Below are 20140 nucleotides of genomic sequence, written 5' to 3'. Positions count from 1 at the left end.
GGCTGTGGAGTGGAAAGGGAGACAAGCAGAGTCATTTGAGTACACTAGAATAGACAATTAAGTTCACAAACTCATCCTAGAAATAGTGCTACATCCCCGGTTACTGAATGTCACTAAGGAGTCCCTTTGAAGTACTACCCTTGGAAGCTATGCACTCATGCCAGTGTGTACTCCCCGCTTCAAAGCAATTTTGGAACTCTCTTTCTGGACTGGCCATCCGAGCTGTCATCGTACAGAGATCTGATAATTAAGTTCGTGAATCCATTCTAGTAAAAGTGCTTTGAAGGGTGGACTAGGCGCTGGTGTCAGTGCACAGCTTCCCAAGGGGAGGACTTCGAAGGTGACCATAGTGATACTCAGCATTGGGGGATGTAGCACCTTTTCTAGGATGAGTTCACAATTGTCTGGGCTCATCTTGTTGGTAGGGATGGTAGGACTTGCTGAAATCTTGGCGGTGTAGGCTGATGAATACAAATGAAAGATGAAGCAACAGGAGAAATCTAGCATAATGTCTATTTTTTGTTGTTGTTTGAACAATAAAACAGAAAAACAATTCTATCAAAAATATCAATCTTGTTTACAGTTTGATCAGAAATTGGAACTTCTAATAGGTCGAAAAGTAGTACTGGCATTAAAATCTATTCTTCCGGCTATATCTTAATATGGAAAGATGGAAAGGGCAAAGATATTTCTGCTTTCAATTTCAAAGCTGTCAATCTTCTATCTTTCTTGAACACTAAAGTTATTTTTCTTACAGGAGTTTATGTTCACCATCCTCTAAGTGATGTCATAGAATAATTTGAAATTTTTGTAATAAATTATCCTTGATATAGGATAAAAAGAAACCAGTCTCTTTTTTCTTTTGAAATATGACAGCAAATGTACTGTCTTACAGTACAATCATTTCATCATTGATGAAATGATTATTCCAAGCCTTGGTGATCATCTTTTAATTTTAAGAGTCTGGAAAACTGATGGCTGATAACTTTTGGAAGTGTGGGAGGGGTGGTGTGAGCCTACATTAAATCATGTTAACATCTTGGCTTGAATCTTTGAAGGTTTAGTAATTCATAGCAGATTATAGTCATCAGAATTCTGCTTAATCTAATGAACAGAGGACAGACTAGGTCAACACTGGCACAGGCAGAGATTATGATAATAATAATAATAAAGGAATAATTGATTTAGTTAAGCAAAAATGTATGGGCCTATCTTTTAAAGCACTTTCTTTGGAGGTAGTTAATGAAAAGTACACTAAGCCTTGTGTCTTGACTGAGCTCATTTAACACTATCTCTTAAAAGACAAAAGTTGGTACATTTTTACCCTTTATTATCCTTATCAATGTTTTGAATAATATTACCCTTCTAAGCCAATCTTGAGTAAGGGGCAAAGTAATTGGTAAGTGCTATTTGAGAGAAAATACAGGAGAAAGCATCTACCTTATTATAGCCATTCAGATGTTTCAGATGATACTGCATTTTGTTGAATGGAACAACTTCTTATTAGCACCTGACATCTGATTTTTGTTGATCCATTTGTATTCTATATTGTCTACATAGGACTTAGAACAAAAACATGTTATGAACTGTAATTCAGTTGTCACAATACAACTTCATTTACATGGATCTTATTAAATTTTATTTAAATGAATTAATTTAGAATGACTAAAAACTACTACTGGACATTCTGTTCGATTTATTGATTCCTCTAACTTAAACATGCAGTTTAATACAGATTGCTCACAAAGAGAGCAAATAGCGTAAAGTTGTTTCCAGCCAGGTTTATTAAATTGGATGCAAGTTGGAAAAACATGTTTCTGTCACGAGTTCAGCAGTCAGCAAATTCTCAGGATACCTTTTGGTCTAATTATGTGATAGGTCACTTACGGGCTGCCTTCACTGGATTGTTCTTTCAGGATACTGCTCTTAAATTAAAAATGTGCAATTGTCTTACTTCATTGCTCAAATGCTCTAATTCTCTCTTATCAAGTGAAGCCGAGATCGGGCTCTATTGGGCCTTCTGCATACTGACCAGGTATATCTGCTTCTCATTCTGCCTTTTCTTAACTTTGTATTAATTGGAAAAATGACATCCTCTGCCTCATCTCCAGGAAATGCGTCCTCTCCTCCATACTCATGATTTTCTTTCTAGATCTTTCCCACCATAGAGTCCATGCCTTTCTTCTCTCACTGAGGATATTTCAAGTTAGGGATTTTATGTCTTACAGACCCGGGTCTGAGGGCTGCCTCCAAATACAGTGAAACATTCCCATTTTTAGCCATAGCTTCCTCATCTGTGAAAGGTAATACAATACATGATTGTTCTGGGGACTGAATGAGGTAAAAGCCACAAGATACACAAAATCCCTGCAGTGGCCACTGTTTAGTAAAATCAATTTTCTGCTTTAAAAAAAAAAAATTGTTCTCAACTGTTTTACTCCCACCCTGGAAATAAGATGTCCTCTCCTGAGCTGTCATGGCATTTTACTGAAATTTGCTTCATATTCTTACAATCTCTATTTTTTGTTATTGTTTGGGATTGATTGAGGGGACAAAGAATTAGGTTACACTGATTGCGTTTGTTGGGTAAAGAACCTCTTGTAATTGTGCCCCTTCCCCAAGAGGTGTGCCATACGCTATGACCCCACCAGCCACCTCCCTCCTCCCCTGTCCCCACTTCCTCATTCCCCTATCCCACCTCTTGTATTAGATCATCTGCTGCCTTCATATTAGAATTCAGTACATTGGATTCTTCTCCATTTTCATGATGCTTTACTAAGAAGAATGTGTTCCACCTCCATCCAGGTTAACATAAAAGATGTAAAGTCTCCATCTTTTTAATGGCTGAATACTATTCCATGGTATACATACACCACAGCTTGTTAATCTGTTTCTGGGTTGGTGGACATTTAGGTTGTTTCCATGTCTTGGCGATTATAAATTGAATTGCGATAAATAGTTTAGTGCAAATGTCCTCACGATAAAATGTTTTGTTTTGTTTTTTTCTTTTGGGTAGATGCCTAGTAATGGGATTGCACGATCAAGTGGGAGGTCTAATTCAAGTTTTTTGAGGATTCTCTATACTTCCTTCCACAGAGGCTGTGTTAGTTTGCAGTCCCACCAACAGTATACAAGCATTCCCTTCTCTCCACATCCCACCAGCATCTGTAGCTTTGAGACTTTGGGATGTAGGCCATTCTTACTGGGGTTAGGTGATATCTCAGGATAGTTTTGATTTGCATTTCTCTAAAAATACGGAACACTTCACGAATTTGCGTGTCATTCTTACACAGGGGCCATGCTAATCTCTGTATCTGTCCAATTTTAGTATATGTGCTGCCAAGTGAGCGCACAATTTGTGACTATTAAATATTGAGTACATCATCTCTACTAGGCTGGAAATACCTTGAAACTATAAATGCCTTGTGTCTTTCTGTAATCTCTGCTGTGCTGAACAAAAATGTCTTTTATGGGAAAATGAGGCTTTAGTGACTAGAAAGCTAACTGAATGAATGACAGCTATTCTAAGGATGTGATCTAAGCACCTGAGTAAATATTTTAAAAATAATGCAAAATATCTCACCAATTATTTTTATATTGATTATGTGTTAAAATGATAATATTTTAAATATACTCAGTTTAATTAAATACATTTTTAAAATTAACATACCCTTTTCTACCTATAAATATGTCTCTGTTGTACAGCTCGGTTGTGGAATCTCAGTAATAACATTACCCAGGGAAGACGTCAGCTCTCAAACCTGTTGTTGACTTGAGAATTTACTATTTGCTAATTGATAATAGACATCCGCTGATGTATTACCTAGATGAATTGATGAACAAAGGTACACAGGGAAAAACAAATAGATGGATGAAATACAGGATCAGTGAAGGCTCAAATTGTGTCCGTCTCAGCACACTTAGGTATCCTCGGCATCTAGCACATTCTGCATGCTAGTTTTATCGAAATACTTTGGTTTAGTCCTCGATATCCAATACCTCAATTAGTCTGTGACTATGGGTCTTACACCCATAAGTTTACATAATTATTTCTGATTTTTGTTCCAGATCATGAAATCTTAAGAAAATTTAGAGGTGTTACTGGGAACAATTGTTTTTAATTAAAGAGCAATTTTAGATATGTATTCTTTGGACACTTGTTTAATTTAGGAAATGTTAGCACAAATGTCTCTATCTTAGGACAATTCAATTTGCGAAACTCAACAATTTGGAAATTTTATGAATCTTGGAAAAGATTTCTATGCTTTGTTTGTAAACCGGGGCTTCAGGAGATCACAGGCAAATTAACACCAACTTAGTTCCGTCCCTAACTGTAGTGTTTGAACTGGAACTGTGTGGAAATTAGTTTTTGAGCAGGTAGAGTACACTATTGATGTGTTTCAAAGTTTAAGAGGGATATTGCTTTTCTTGTAGTGTTTTGTTGACTCTGGAAATGAATTACCACAAATGCTTACTGTAATGGAAATATAGAAAGTTTAATATAATGACAACACACAAAATAACTGAGCTGCTGATACCATAGGCAGCCATTTTAAATGTTTTCCTATAGAAAATTCCAAATGGTGTCTCAGTTATACATACATTTAGATTTTGTTTACAATTTTACAAAAATTAGATTGTGTAATTTTTTTGGCTCAATAATATGCTGGAAATAGCTTCTTTCCATGTCAACTCATGGAACTATTTAATGGCAGGATAACGTGGCAGTAAATTAATGTCTCATAATATGTGCAACCTGGACCTGAATGATGGCCATGTAGATAGTCTCCTAATTTCGATGTAAGTGACACTGTGATGAAGTTACTCATGTGTTCATCCTTGTGCACTGGTATTACTGGCTCTTCACTAAAAATTCTATGTATGGCCCTGATGGATCTAGCTTGTACAGATAGTAATATATATAAACTGTCCTAAACCTAAGTTGTATTAATTTGCATTCTGTTTTAATTTTCCTTACAATACAAATCTAGTTTTTACAATAGTAGTTATTGGGACAGTAAGATTTATTTGAGTTTTATGCAGTTTTGGTACCTATATGTTGGGTGATGCCAGAATTACTAACCAATATAAATACTCTCCTGATTGTGATCTCAGAGAGGTGAAATGCTTAGATTATTTCCTCAAGATTGATTGTTTGACTTGAGTCTGTGTATTCTTATAAACTCATCTTTCAATGAGGAGTCTAACTTTTTTTTATTAGATCTGATATCTTCCTTGATTAACACATGTTCTTCTTAAGTGACAATTGTTGTTTTCTGTGTACACTGCTGGTATTTCATATAGAGGACAGAACATGAGGGTAATTTCTCCATCACCTCAGGGTAAAGATAAGCTCCATTGTATAGCAGTGCGGTTCCTGTTGTCCTCCTAAGGCAGACACAAATGACTACTTTCATGAAAGTCAGTATTTTGACCTCTCTCTTTACCAAGATAAATTTCTTGAGCACCCACTATGTGCTTGACTGACTATGTAATAAAACCTACAGACCTAAAATAAACCGTTATAACCTATTAGCTATACTGTCCTTTGACCGTCCAAACATATAAGCCTGAACTGGGACACAGTCATTTCCTCTGTGGTCATTTGTTAAAGTGTCTGATAAAGCCAAGGATCTTTGCGACCAGATCTCTCCTCTTTCTGTGTGCCCTTCTCTCTTTCCTTCCAGTTCTGTATCTTGAAATACCACTGAGCGAGACAGTCAGGATTTAGTGCCCCCAAGGCTGTCATGCAGCCCTGTACTTGAAGTTAGTTCCAAAGCTCATCTATCTTTTTCTCCCCTAGTTCAGAATTAGTCTGAAAGGTGTTCTTTTGTTTTTGTTTTTATAGATAAAAGGGAGAACTGATCATCACAAACAATTGGGTTTAACTCCATACATATAAATATACTGGATAAGCATTATGTATTATTTTTTTCCTTTCTCAAATTAAGCCTCCAAACTGAACTAGACCCTGTTTCCAGAGAAGTAAGTGGAGCAGTTGGTCAGTGTGGTCAAGGCATGTCCTCTATGGCCGAAGGGGAAATTTTGAGACGTGAACAGCTGCTGGGCAGACATTAAACCCGTTTTGTGGCCTGCTGCGGTCAAGCTTCGGATTAGATGTTAAAACAGAATGCCACACAGTAGTTACTCTTCTTATTAATATCTGAACAGAAGGGAGAAAAAGATTTAAATTTGGCCCTTCATTGTCATCTCCTTGAATGCTCATGTTATAAATGAAAAATTAATCCTAAAATGTCAAGCGGGTTAGCCAGGATTACTATCCCGTCCATAAAAATCGTTTCACTCTCCACCTAATGAGCCCTCTTTTATCTTACACAATTGGTGAATGATTTTTAGTAAGAGATAATAAAGGGACAGGGAAACACATTTCTAACCAAAAAGGAAGATGAAATCAAAGATCTTGTAGCTAGAAATAATTGGATGAAAATCTTACCCCACTTATCTTTTATTGAAAAAACGTTTCATCCCTGAAAGGCAAACAGCATACGGCAGAGTGATATCTTTATAGCCAGGAGTTTATTTGATTCTTTTTTAGCAATAATGTCATCCAAATTTTCTTTACATCTATGATCAATATGATTTGGGAGTTCATGTCTTTTTTCTTTTATTTTCTTTTTTAATATCAGAATGTCAAGGAGTTCACATGTTTTATTTTAGTACAGGTTGAATCAAAGTTATGCACATAAGTGTGCCCCTCACCTAGAGAGTTCATATCTTCATTTGAGAAGCTTGAGATAACTTTTCTCCTTGATACTTAAAGTAAATCTAGAAATGTTTGTATCTGAAATATATCACAGTGTTGGGTGAATAACATAGTTCTTTATTTAAATCAGTCATTCCAAACCTGGGATCTCTGTATCACTTATAAAATCTTCTCCCAGTGGGCTGTCAGATTTCCTTATAATGTAAATCATCTAATAACCCAAGTGGAACCCCAGGGGGCCATGTATCTTAAAGATCTAGAAGTTTGTTCAACATCTTCACCCCTAATTAATGACCCATAGACATACAGGATTTCTGAAAATATCCAGGGCATTTTCTAGGTCTGTAGGTTACCCTCTTTCCAGGCTTATTCTCTATGTGGCATAGGTGTGAAAATTAGCACCATCTTTGAGTCGCTCCCAAAATCATTCATGCAAAACATAATGATTCATGCATACTTGTTATGGAAGGGGAATTCTGGAGAAGGTGTTTAAAGGGCAGCAAGAAAAACTGGCACCAGGAAACAAAGGTTGTCTCTGTTTTTAGGCAAGTCTTCTGGGCATGCCGACCCCATCACGTCTGTGAGGGCGGAGTGTCTTGTTCATGCTGACTCCTCTCTCTTTCCTCCTACTTCTCCCCTCCATTCTCCACAAAGGAAGAATACGACTCTCCTAATACTCTGAAGTCCAGTGGTGTCAAAATCCTATCAAGTTGGTCTCATACCTTCTACTCAAACTCCTTAATGGAATATTTTCCCAAGCAAAGCCTGTCTACCCAGTGACCAAGGACTTACTGTGCTGAGGTTTACACTTTTTTCTACCACATTACAATAAAAATTGCTTATTAAACTGTGACAGCCACATGGCCCTCGGTCACCTTATTATTCCTTAGCTGTCATTTGCATTATCAATTGAAATATGAATCACTTATGTTCCTAGCTTGCTGTTCCTAGAAACTAAAAAATACAAATTCAGTGAGGGCCTAATTGTATCAGTATTTTTAACACCTTGGAAAGCTGGGAAGCAGTGAGCCACTTGCCTTGTCGTTTTCAATTTTACTTCTGTATTGCCAGGTAGTATGGGGAGCTGCTGTTATTTATGACCATACAGCATAGGGCTGTTTGAATTCACTTGCTGCTGTTAGCCGGATGTTTCCTATTTTTGGGGGGTAGGGGCAAGGTCTCACTTTGTTGCCTGGACGTGAGGGCAGTCACATGATGCATCATCATAACTCACGGCAACCTCAAACTCTTGGGCTCAAGTGAACCTCCTGCCTCATCCTCCCTAGTAGCTGTGACTATAGCTGTGACTATACCCAGCTAGTTTTTCTACTTTTGTTATTTTTGTGGAGATGGGGTCTTGATACATTGCTCAGGCTGGTCTCAAACTCTTGACGTAAAGTGATCCTCCCACCTTGGTCTCCAAAAGTGCTAGGATTATAGGCATGAGCCACTATGGCTGGACTTGTTTGTGGTGGTTGTTGTGTTTATTTTTTCAAAACATAATTCTGTAGTGCTTTTGTGTAGTACTTCTGTGATTTCTTACACACTGGTAGAAACCTCAGATGAAATACTTATTTTGTTGTTCTCATGAAGTTAGAGGTAACACAATGGCAGCAGTGTGTACTATGCAAACCTGTTACTTTCAAGATCTACATATAAAGCATGGATTCTCCCTGTAGGTATCAGCAATCATCACAGCATCATGGCAATCCCAACCAAATAAAACCGTAAACGTTCAATGTTCAATGCTAGATCACGATTGCTGTAAGCTCTAAGTCTACTTCAGTATGTGTGACTTGGAAAGCCCTTGTTCCTAGCATTCTGATAAGATTCTGGTACGTGTGCCACAGTCAAGAAATCTGCTAAGACAAAAAGTATTAGCGAAATCTCATACACTAGAAGTGACAATAATTGCATTGAGGCCAAGAGCACGAAAGCGAATTAAGCAGGAATCCTTGTCCTATGACATCAGTTCTAGAATTTATGAGAGGAGCAAGGTTAACTTCCAGCAAGTTATGGAATATGTCAAAGCCAAGTCTGTTAATCTGTATGTTCATCTAAATGAGTCAAAAGGCACTGATACGTACAGAGCTATTTAATCCAGTGGTACATGTAAGAGAGATCTTGAAAAAACATTGGCTCTGGGAACAAACACTGTAATGACCTATGTAAGGAGTCAGTTTGATCAGCTTCATCAGAATATTCCTTGGTTCCTGAGTCTAAGCTTGATTGCTTTCCGTGGGTGACGTCTCACCGAGGCCCCGGAGCCCCTCAGAATGACATCACATCATCTCTTGCCTCATGCATTTGCTGAAAAGTGGTTGCCTACAAATTTGAAGAATTCATTTTCTATCATGGCAATTGCTGTATACCTGAGGTGAGAACTTGCTCTAATTTTCACCTCTGCTATACCTTTTTCCCCAGTAATGATACCAAAATCATTGTCTTTTTTTCATGTGGAAATGAGGTGCCCTTTTCTGACCAGATATTTGTTTAAAATGCTAAAACAAATTAATCATGGGTTTCTCTTGCCATAAAACTAAAATTTAGTTAAACATTTTTGTATTAAGATACTTGTTTCAGGAAATAAAGGGATGAACTGTGTAAGCAGAATATTACTGAATATAGATCACTGAGGTGTTCTTATGTCTGGGCACTTGTCACTGGAGATCTTCCAGGGATAGGGAATACCCAATCAGATGTTTGACAGTAGGATTCTATCTAAAATAGTAATATGATGAAATGTAAGCAAAATTAAATTTGAGGCAGGGCCCTAACCTGACTTTCACTCAAGGCAATGGAGCCTGAGGATTTTTCATGTGATCAGTTAGCACTCTTTCTTGAACTGATAAAAGCAAGAAAAAAAGGCTGTTCATTCAGGAAATATTTACTGGCTCTCTGACTGTGGGCCAGACACTTTGGCAGACACTAATGATCCAGACGTAACCAGAGAGACATGCTGTGCCCTCCCACAGACCATGTGCGGGCCAACTGGTGGCAAGCCACATTACAGAAGCCCTTGTGAAGGAAAAAATGTAAGTCCCTCTTTGTAAGGGTTAGAGTTTACCCCAGTGTATCTTGTGCATCTAAACCAGTGGTTCTCAACATTGGTGGGAGATCAGAATCATCTTGGAAGTGTGTTAAACCAAAGATTGCTAGATCCACCCACAGAGCTTCTGATTCAGTAGGTCTGAGAAGAGACTAGTGCTCTACACACAGGCCAGAACTTCTCAAACTTGAGTGATGACAAGTGTCAACAGTGACCATTGACTTACGTGAAGCTGTAGCAGAAGAGTCCTTAGTAAACTTCAACAAAGCATGTCTATTTTTTGTTATTAATGTCATTGTGAAATTAAAATAAAGCACTTCTAAATTATTCATTTGGTAGTTATAGAATTCACTTTACATTCAAAGAACTAACCAAACTGGGCAGGTGTTGATAAGACATTCAAAAATCTTTGTGGAAAAAAAAAAAAATGAGTGGAAGCTACAGATTAAGAGCCACAGATTTAAATATGGAGAAAAGCAACATCTCATTTATACTTGATCCTGATGGACTATTAATATCATTTAATAATATAAATTATTCATATTGGGGGATTCATTTTGTGTTTTTTCTTGTTTTCTTCGAGTGTCTGCAGCCATCTTGAGTTATTTTTAATTTTTTCTCGCTATCGACTGTGTAACGGATTATGTTGGAGAGACTTTGTCTTGATTCTCCTTCCTCTGTGTCGGTAACTCACTGAACACCTCAGGATGACAGTGTTTCCAAAGTGGATATTAAAGGAAGCTATTCTGTGGCACACTTGTTTCCCCTGACATGAGAAATAACTAATTCCCTGGACCCTACAAGGGTATGAACGTTTTTCATTACTGTTATTTTCATCTGACATTTGATGTACTTACCCTAAGAATAATACAGCCCGGGAGAGGGACATGATAAAAATGTTCAAAAAGCCCTTTTCATGATGGCTGATGAGAGCCAAGCTTCTGCTTCTTGAGGTTTTGGGTCTTGTCTGGATCCAGAGAACAAGCTTGAACTCTGGTCCTCTGGGAAGGCAGCAGTGGTTTCTCTCGTACAGATAGCGATTCTAAAATGTGTAAGTGTGAAAATGGCTAATTCATTGCTGGGTGAAATATGGGGAATATGGCAACTAAAAATGCGTTACTGCCAAAATGGTATCATTAGTTGTGAGCAATGGTGTGCCCATAAACATTTAACAGCAGACTCTCTGAGGAAAGAAAAAAATCCCTGATTTGTGACCTCTGCCAGTTTGCTTGGCCACTTCTGCCAGGGCTGATGTTAAGCTGCCAATTCGATATCACTGAAAATGGAGTTAGGAAGACACGCACACAGCTGATTATTGGAGCCAGCTCCAGACACAGCAGCAGCTTACAACGTTATTGGTGGTTGGCTGGTTGGCTGTTCAGGTGGGTGAGCACAGCAGTGGAAGCGATGGAAGGAAGCAAGCGTGTTATAAGGTTCAATGTCAGCCTCTGTGCAAGCAAAAAAACTGTCAGGGTTAGACCTTGTTCAGATTACCAACTTCCCATTCCTACATCATATATTAAATAGCTTTTCGTCCTTCATCACAGCAGAAAAACTCAGAAATCCAAACCAGCACTGCACTAACAGGAATTAAAAACCGATTACTACAGGGAAAATGATAAATATGCAGCCTCCTGGCAGTGTGCCTGCAGTAGGTATGAGCGGTGCACGTGCGTCACACGTGCAGCCCCTCTGGCACAGGTCACCCCGCACTTGTCCCCTGGCTGTGCTGTTATATGTTTGCATGTCTCTCTGCCTACTACACCCTGAACTCTTTGAGAGCATGCACAATTATTTTTTTCATTACCTTCAAACCTTTGTGGAGTTCTTGGTTCACCCTGGGCTCTTTTCACGCATTCTGTGCCTCCATAGGGGGCAATCTAAGGGTCATCCCAACCCCAGACTTCCCTTGGGAACAGCCCAGCTTTCTGTTGTACCTGTTTTGCAACAGAATTTTCCCTTTGCTTAATCCAGCTTCCCTCATTCCTGAGAGTTTTTCCTGAGAATGCTCCAACACAGATCTCCTACTTGTAAACCTCTGTTTCACAGACAAGAGTTAATTTATGATTTTTTGAATATTGCATGGAGAAATTGGGAAATGTGTTTGGCCACATTTTTCTACAATAATGGGCTTCAGAGCAGCATTTGATAATTTGCATTATTCAAAAACGAGCATCACACTACATCAGTGTAGGTGATGGAGGTTGCTATTACACTACATGATCCATTAGAATCATGGAGGGGGGTGGAGGTTGCTGTTAAACTACATGATCCATTAGAATCATGGAGGGGGGTGGAGGTTGCTGTTAAACTACATGATCCATTCGAAACATGGAGGGTGGAGGTTGCTATTAAACTACATGATCCGTTAGCATCTTTGGCTTCCTAAAAATTTTTCTATCACTGTGCACTGCAGTGACCTGACTGACCTGTGATTAATGTAGTTGTTTCAGGAGAGAGTGCAAACGCTTTGGAGAAGGAGTTCTAGCACAGTCGTGAAGTGTTTTCATGGATAATTTTGAAGAATTTTAATGGACTATTGGCCACATTTTTTGGTACTGATATTGAAAAGGCAGATATGTGCTTTCGGTCCCAAGGCAAATGCTATGCTCTCCAAAGAGAAACCGTCTTTAAATATTGAACTTAGTTTTACATCACCTGAATTTTTTAGTATGTCATCGGGGATTCCTCAGTACAAATAGTTCCCACATGTTCTGTACGTCAGCTGGCCAAGACGGCCTGGTGCTGCATCTGGGATAACACTGCTGTGTGTATGGCACCAGCAAATACTTTGGCTTAGGTGAGGCAGGAAGCGTTGGCTTCAACTATACCGATCTCCAAAGGCTCAGCAGATTTCTCTGGAAAACACTGTGTTTTCCTTTTTGTTCTACAATTATGTGAAAGTGTCTAAATGTATGAATATCAGAAACCAGTATGATTCACTTCTGACTGTTCTGCCCCAGAACAACAATCATTAACACTGGGCTTGTGTGCCCTAGTTTTAGAATGAAGTTCCTAATTTAATTATATCCCAGTAGTCTTTGATGGATTCACAGTGCCTTTCTTCTTGATGGGATCCCATTCTTGATTTCAGAACATTCTTCTTTTAGGTATCAGTAAAGTGGGACAAGTAGAAGTTCCACACATTTCCGGAATGAGAGAAGACTGGTCTGAGCTACGTATACACCTCTCTCTGTAGACAGAGATAGAACATCTGTGTAGGTATATGCAGATATATGTCATTATTTGGGTCACATTTGTAAATGATGCCATCTATAAGCCAACAAGTAAAGGTATGTGAGCCTATTTTATTACATTCTTTTATTGTAGGAATTTAACACTGAGTGCTGCATTTTGTCATTGAACTTGCCCTTCCCTTCCCTTTCCTTCACCTTTTTAAATAAGACTGAATAAAACCAAGAGCATAGCTTGAGTCCACCGTGTTGGCCTTGAGATTCTGCTGGCTGTGCTGAGGCCCATGACACCGTGGCAAGTTCCCTGAGAAAAGAACAGTTTGCATTGATGGTTTTTCCCGACATTTTCTGTGCTTCCCCATGGAGGCCACCTGGAATGCAGAGGCAAGGGAAATATTGAGGGGTGGTTCTGAGGACCCTGCAGTGAGTATCTCAGCTGGTGCTGGGGGTGGCTGCCTCCCAGCCACATTCCGCAGCTCTGAGTGGTCTGTCCAGACACAAATCCCAGCCTGTCGTGGTCAGTGCTAACAGATGGCAACCTCATGGTGGGCCTGTTTGATGGCACACATTTTATAATGAGTTGGAACAGCCAACCTTGTGTAAAATGAGACCATAATGAACCATCATTTCCCCACCTCTAGGAATCAGAAACTAGGCTTTGGTGTACACGTTTTGGTACCGTGTATTAGCTACTTCATTCTAAATTTTTTTAAGGTAATAAAATCACCCCATGGGCTTGCTGAGCAAAAAATCAGTCACTTAGGGAAACAGTGTGAGGTCATGAAGATTCTGATATCAAGCTAGATATTTTAAAAGATTTTTTTTTTCCCCAGAAGATGGAAAGATGGCATCAGTATTACAGAGAAGTAAAAAGAAAGGATATCAGTTAAATTATATCTAGAGGAATTTAGAAAAACATAGGAGTTTGAAAAGACAAGTAAATGGACAAAATAGGCTCAAGTCACATTAGTTGGAGATTATATCAGGAATGCTATTTTAATTCATTTGCTGCTTCATTCTTTACTGTTAAGAGCTATAGTCTTCAATAAACATTCACATGAAGTGTCTTTATGATAAATTGCCTTCGTTTTTCTTTTGGGTAAATGCTTCCTGGCTAAAGGACACACCTACAGCTGGGACTTTAACCTTATAAAAGCAAACTATGTAACCTAATCATATGCATCTCCGTATTAATCTGAAATAAAAAAAGAACTATAATTTTCAAACTAAAAAAACGAAAAATCATCATCATAAGAGGAAACAACTCTAATAATAGTAAACATATTAAGAGGGAAATAAATACATGAAAAATATGTTAAAGTTAGACTAACCACTTAAGACAGCGGTTCTCAACCTGTGGGTCACGATCCCTTTGGGGGTCGAACGTCCCTTTCACAGGGGTTGCCTAAATACATCCTGCATATCTGATATTGAATTATGATTCATAACAGTAGCAAAATTATAGTTGTGAAGTAGCAACAAAAATAATTGTATGGTTGGGGGTCACCACAACATGAGAAACTGTATTAAAGGGTCATGGCTTTAGGAAGGTTGAGAACCACTGACTTAAGATTACCCAAGATTCCACACATAAATTTCAGTAAACTAAAAAAAAAAAAATTAAAAAGGGAGGAACTTGGTTTATCTTTCATTTTAAAGAGTCAAAGATAGGATCACACCGCCCCAAAAGTAAATGTAGTATTAGGCTCTGTTGACAAATGCTTAATTTCCAGAAAAATCAAAGATGCATCCCCATTAAGACTATTTTTTGGTGTTGTGTTTTCAGAGAACGTTTTAGGCTGGCATTGATGAAACAGGTTTGATTTTTAACAATGAAAATGATGAAGAAAAGGAGACACATATTATAGGCAATAGCTGAAAGAACTCAGACCATTTAGCCTAGAAAAGACTTAAGGAGAGAAATCGCTAGCTCAGGTATTTGAGAGACTGTCGTGTAATGAGGGTTAGACTCATTTAGGTCACTGTGATGGGCAGAATAACAATTAACAAGTTGGAGTTACAAGTAAATAGGTGTCCACTCAGTGTCAGGAAAGGTCTTGTTAAGATTGCCAGCTATTAAAGTGGAAATGAACTGTTTTGGGAGACAGTGAGCTCTCTGTTCAAATGAAAGGTGAAGGCAATTGTTCAGGTTTATGATGGAAAGAATTCTTGTACTATAGGAGTGTTGAAATATGATGACCGCCTCGCGTATCTCCTTTGTTTCTGAAATTCTGTCTTTGGTTTGGGGGAAGACTGTCATTTGGCAATAACTACATAAGGCTGTAACACTTGAATGATGCTATTCATTCCCTGTATTTTATTTTTACCTTTTGTAAAAAGTGGCTGAAAATTGGGAGAAAACTAAAATAAAATGTCATTCAGTAATGTAGACTGGTATCCTGTAAAAACTATTGATGAAATACCCACATCATTGCAACAGATGGCACAACCCAGTGTCAGACCAATAAGCATTGTCAGGGCAAGGCCTCCATTCCGCATATTGAAAACAGGTGGCACAAGTTCCCTGGGGGACTTGGCATCTGTAAGTAATCAGTTACTGTAAGAGCCCTGGACAGACACAAATTAGCTCCATTGCTGATGACATTTTTAATAGCTGAAGAACCTCACAGCTTTATTTAATTAGAATTGTAATATACAATATACATGCAGTCGATCACCTCTGACAATTGTTTAGTTCTCTTCTTCTTTGTTAGCCTCAGTTACCGTGTACCAGACATTTTATTTCTGTAACACAAAAGGGTCATAAACACGTAATGGAAGGTAAGAGGAACTTGTCTGTCTCTCCTGCAAGAGTGTTTCTCTGTTGCATTTTCTGTGCTGCTTCCATTCACCCATAACCAACCCTCAAGGAGAAATCAAATACATGTGTATTTGGTTTCTGTTCAGTGGAAATTAAATCCCGCAGAAACCAAACCGTGGTTTGCACTGAAAGTGCTCATTTTTAAAGTATGTTACCAGCCTTTCTAACATTAAGTTCCATCACTCTCCTCCCCTGTGCCAAGGGATATGGAAATGAATGAACATTTATTCATAAGGGAATTGGTAGATAAGACGATGGATTCAAAATATAAATTTCTAACATTGTCCAAAATTGATGCTTTCTAAACCTTGGGTCTTGCACATCAAAGCTTCTTTAGAAAATGTGGTGAAAAATGAGAATTGAGTGGGAAGTCTAGGCTATTCAGTTTGGGGCAAAAATGAATAGTTGAAGATCTTTTAGGAATCTCGTGGGAACGTTTCTGTAGATTCCTGTATGCTATTGGCCATTGCTTCGGTCAGTCGGGTAAGATAATTTTTCTTCTGATTATACTCGGTGATCAGTCAAAAAAGCATTTGCTTTGTTGAAATAGTAAGTTACTGGTAACAATTGAGATTGGCCATAAAACAGGAATGAAAAGGACATTCCTGACATGTAAAGGAAACAAGCAGAATGGTTAAAATACCGTTACTGAAAAATAAACGCTATGTGAAGTCAAAGGATACTGCATGTGATCCTACACTTTTCTTCTTTTCTCCATAGTCATATAGAGAACTCCAAGGCAGAGGTCTGCTGCATAAATAAACTGGCTGAATTTTTAGTCTAGATGAAGAGGCAGGAGGAGGAGATGGAAGAATTCAGATCTTTTTCCTACAGTCGCATATGAGCTCGTTTCTGCCTTTTATCCCCTTCCCTACCCCAGAAGACATTCCATCTTCACAAACTATATTGCTTCCTGCTAAGGCATTCATCCGTTACCTAAAACAAAGAAATAATTTTGCATTATTAGCTTTGGTCAAGACTTTGGTCTGCATCGTATTAGTTTGTTTAGGTAATAAATGGCTGATTTATAATTGTTTGGGAATAACTTTCTGGTCCTGACGGCCCTCATACATGTTATGCATCAGTTGTCTAATCGTACTCCTAATCGGAAGCCTGGATCTTGTTAAAGTTTCAGAACAGCAAGCCCCTTGGTGGATTACAGTGACATATCCAAGACAGTTCATCTAAGGAAAACGGAACCAAGCAAGAGGCAGCACATGCCTTTGTGTTGTGTATCACTGGAATACAAACTTAAGCCTTCTGCTGATGATGAACGCTCTGCTGGATTAACTCACATAATCCTTCAGGTCCCATAGTCATTGCTAACAGTGAAGCACAAATAGTGACCTCCTCCCAAGTTTATGAAGACATGCCCTTGGCTTGCCTCTTCATTCATTTGTTTATTATTTAGAAGACAGTATGGCATTTTCTGCTTGATTGCACAGTGCAAACATGAAGACATATTTTAGACTCTTGAGTATTAGAATCTCAAACCCTCCAGTATGGTCTTGCAGACTCTAGGGGTACTACTCTGGTTCAGGAAGAGATTTCTGGGGCTACGATGTAATAACTGGGCAGCTCCTGGATTAAAGTTCAAGAACTAAGGCTGAGAAAATGGGATAGAGAACAGTGTATCTATCTGGTGCCCCTGAGACATCCTCCAGGAGTCCCATGGAATCTAGACTGAATACACTAGAGTTTGGGAGTCTCTCTCTGAGCTTCTACAGCCTAGAGGATTTGCAGAAGTTGGCTCGGACCTAAAAATTATAAAATCCCTTGGATAGTGTTGGGATTAAACCACACAGCTGTTCCCAGTATCTTCAATTCTGCACTGTCTCCTTCTCTTTTTAAGACTTTCGATTTTATATATGATTTTTAAATATATATATGTATGTGATTAATTTATAGTACAGTCCATTTGGGCTTATTTTTTAGATTTTTAAAGAAGTTGGTGAATTATTCAGATGTATTGTTTCTTTTTGCATTTTGCAACTTACCTTTTAGTTATTTCTATTTTTCAAGGAGCTATCAGAGAATGAGGAGAGTGATGAATCAGTGTTTTTATATGTTAATTATTACCTAATGAGTGAGTTATTTCAAGAGGTGAAAATCTTGACCTTTATAATTAATTGTATGTTTAAGTCGGTCACAAGATCTCAGTTCCTTGTCACCATAGATAAATTGGAAAGTATTGTACTATTGGCAAGTTAACATCTCATCTTTGATGATCAGGGCTGCTATGCTCTAAATCAGATAAGAAGTAGATAAAAGGGCTGAGATGACAGGGTGGTAGGCTCCTAGGCAAGAGATGCTAGTTGTGAAGCTTGGTGAGTAGGGAGCCTTGATGGAGGATGAAGTTAGGGTCTAATGTGCTTGATACAGGACAAAGAATAAGGAATAGCTTCTGGGCATAAGAAACACATTTGGGTTTTTCTACATTCAAAAGTTTGTTAGGGAACTTTGGGGTGCCCTAGACTTCCGCTTGGCATGTGGTTTCCCCTAACTATTCATCTCTCCACAAACATTGCTTAAACTCCTTTTCATGCAGTAATGAGAAAAAAGATGTATTTACGTGTGATATAAGTCAGCATATGTTAATTGCCATGGCAAAGAGGAGAACGTACTTGTGAACCTGTAATCAGGCAGGGGGCCATGATTGGAGCTGGGACAAAAGAATGGTATGGCTGAAGGAAGACATGTCAAGAACCCGGAGTCGCATGAGGTCAGATAGAGGGGGAAGGGTTAGATAGAGATTACCACGGGAGTAGGGGAGAAGTATTGTAGGTCCAAGGTTTGAAGGGTGATTGGACATCATTTAGAATGTCCTGTAGTATCAGTGTAATACACGTAGGTCCAGCCTTTATCCTGTGCACAATTTACAACCAGTTTTTGAGCAGGTCCTCTGATACTATCAAGATATACTTGGCAACAGTGAGTAGGGGAGACTGGATCAGGGAGAGAATAGATACAGGGGCCCAGTGGGCTACTGGGACAGAGAATAGGTATTAACAAAAGATCAGCTTTAATTTAATGTTGAAATAAAAAAGAAGCAGCTCTTAATTGATCTATTAGAGGAACTTAAACTCGGTAATGACCTCAGAGTGTTTTTCCCTCCTCACTGGTGAAACAAATACATTTAAAACATCACAACTCTTTATCTCCATGTAGTGAATAAGCAGAATTAAAAAAAAATATCTAAAATGTTAAGTTAACTAGTATTTTGCTAAAGGCAAAACCTATTAAGATTTTATTAACTTTTCTATGATAGAAGCAAGGCGGGAAGTCTGTAAATTGCTAGGTAAAAATTTACATTTTTAACTTAGAATCCTTAAGAGTTCTTAGTTTTGAGTTTTAATTATTTTTTTTTTATAAACTGTGCCTGTGGCTAATTTCTACATCTTTGTGAAAATGTTGTCATTTGCAGTTGATGGAGATATTTTGCTTATGTAACATCCTTCAAGATCTGAGAGTACACACACACACACACACACATCCTTTCTTTCCAGAAGGAAATCAATTCATTATTATTATTCTTATTGCCAATGTGCTAATTACATTATTGTCCAGAGATTTGGTAGACAATGACAGGTATTTGCTCAAGGATGTTTTAGCCTCTCAATTTCTCATTAGAATTTTCTAATTTCTCTTTAGAACCTAGACTTGGTAAGTAGAAACACATAAAAAAAATTGCTTTTGTAGAACATGTGGTGTCAGAGGGCGTAAGTTTCAGGTTTACCTTTGGCAAAACAGCACAGTTTTTCTAGTACAGAAGAAAAGATACAATAATGGAATTTCCCTCTTCTGATGAATTGCCAGTCTGGGAGGAAGCGGTTAGGGAATGGTGGCCCATCAGCCAGAAAAGCTCAAGAACAACCTTAATAAGCACTCCTCGGTGGAACACCTATCATTATGGAGACTGAGCTCCCTGGGAGAGTGCCATTCTGCCTCCAACTGACATTCAGAATTGTCCGTAAGAGAATGAATGAGACAGTCTGGAAAACTGCCCAACACAGACTAAAGAAGCCTTCGTTTGGAATAAAGAATAAAAAACTAAAATTGGAACATTTCATTATTTTCAAGAGAGTTCTATAGGTGAAACTGGAATTGTTATAGTGACTTTGATTAACTTGCAAAAAAATAAGACTTAGGATATTTTATGTGTAGCGTGTTTAAGTGCCCCAAATTTTCAATACAGGATTTTTGAGAACCTAACAAGGAGAGATGTGAGAGTATCAATAGTTGGCCCTTTGACACTATTTTTGAAAAGGCAGAGAAAGGTTCAAAATGTCTAGATTGCGGAGCTGTTCCTTTAAATATGATTTCTTATGTCATTTTTCCATCAGGAAGTAGGG

General features: G+C 38.3%; 1 protein-coding gene and 1 non-coding gene across 2 annotated transcripts in view; one reads left to right on the top strand and one right to left on the bottom strand.

Moving 5' to 3' along the window:
- PLXDC2 (plexin domain containing 2) overlaps positions 1-20140 on the top strand; it is a 370639-nt gene that overhangs the window by 113987 nt on the left and 236512 nt on the right. The gene's annotated exons all lie outside the window — the stretch shown is intronic.
- LOC128573179 (U6 spliceosomal RNA) lies at positions 3249-3351 on the bottom strand. The gene has a single exon (XR_008376348.1). It is a non-coding gene; the product is annotated as a U6 spliceosomal RNA (small nuclear RNA).

The sequence above is a fragment of the Nycticebus coucang genome, chromosome 20 (genome assembly GCF_027406575.1).
Source record: "Nycticebus coucang isolate mNycCou1 chromosome 20, mNycCou1.pri, whole genome shotgun sequence".
NCBI classification, from domain to species: domain Eukaryota; kingdom Metazoa; phylum Chordata; class Mammalia; order Primates; family Lorisidae; genus Nycticebus; species Nycticebus coucang.
This window is presented reverse-complemented; position numbering and strand designations above follow the sequence as displayed.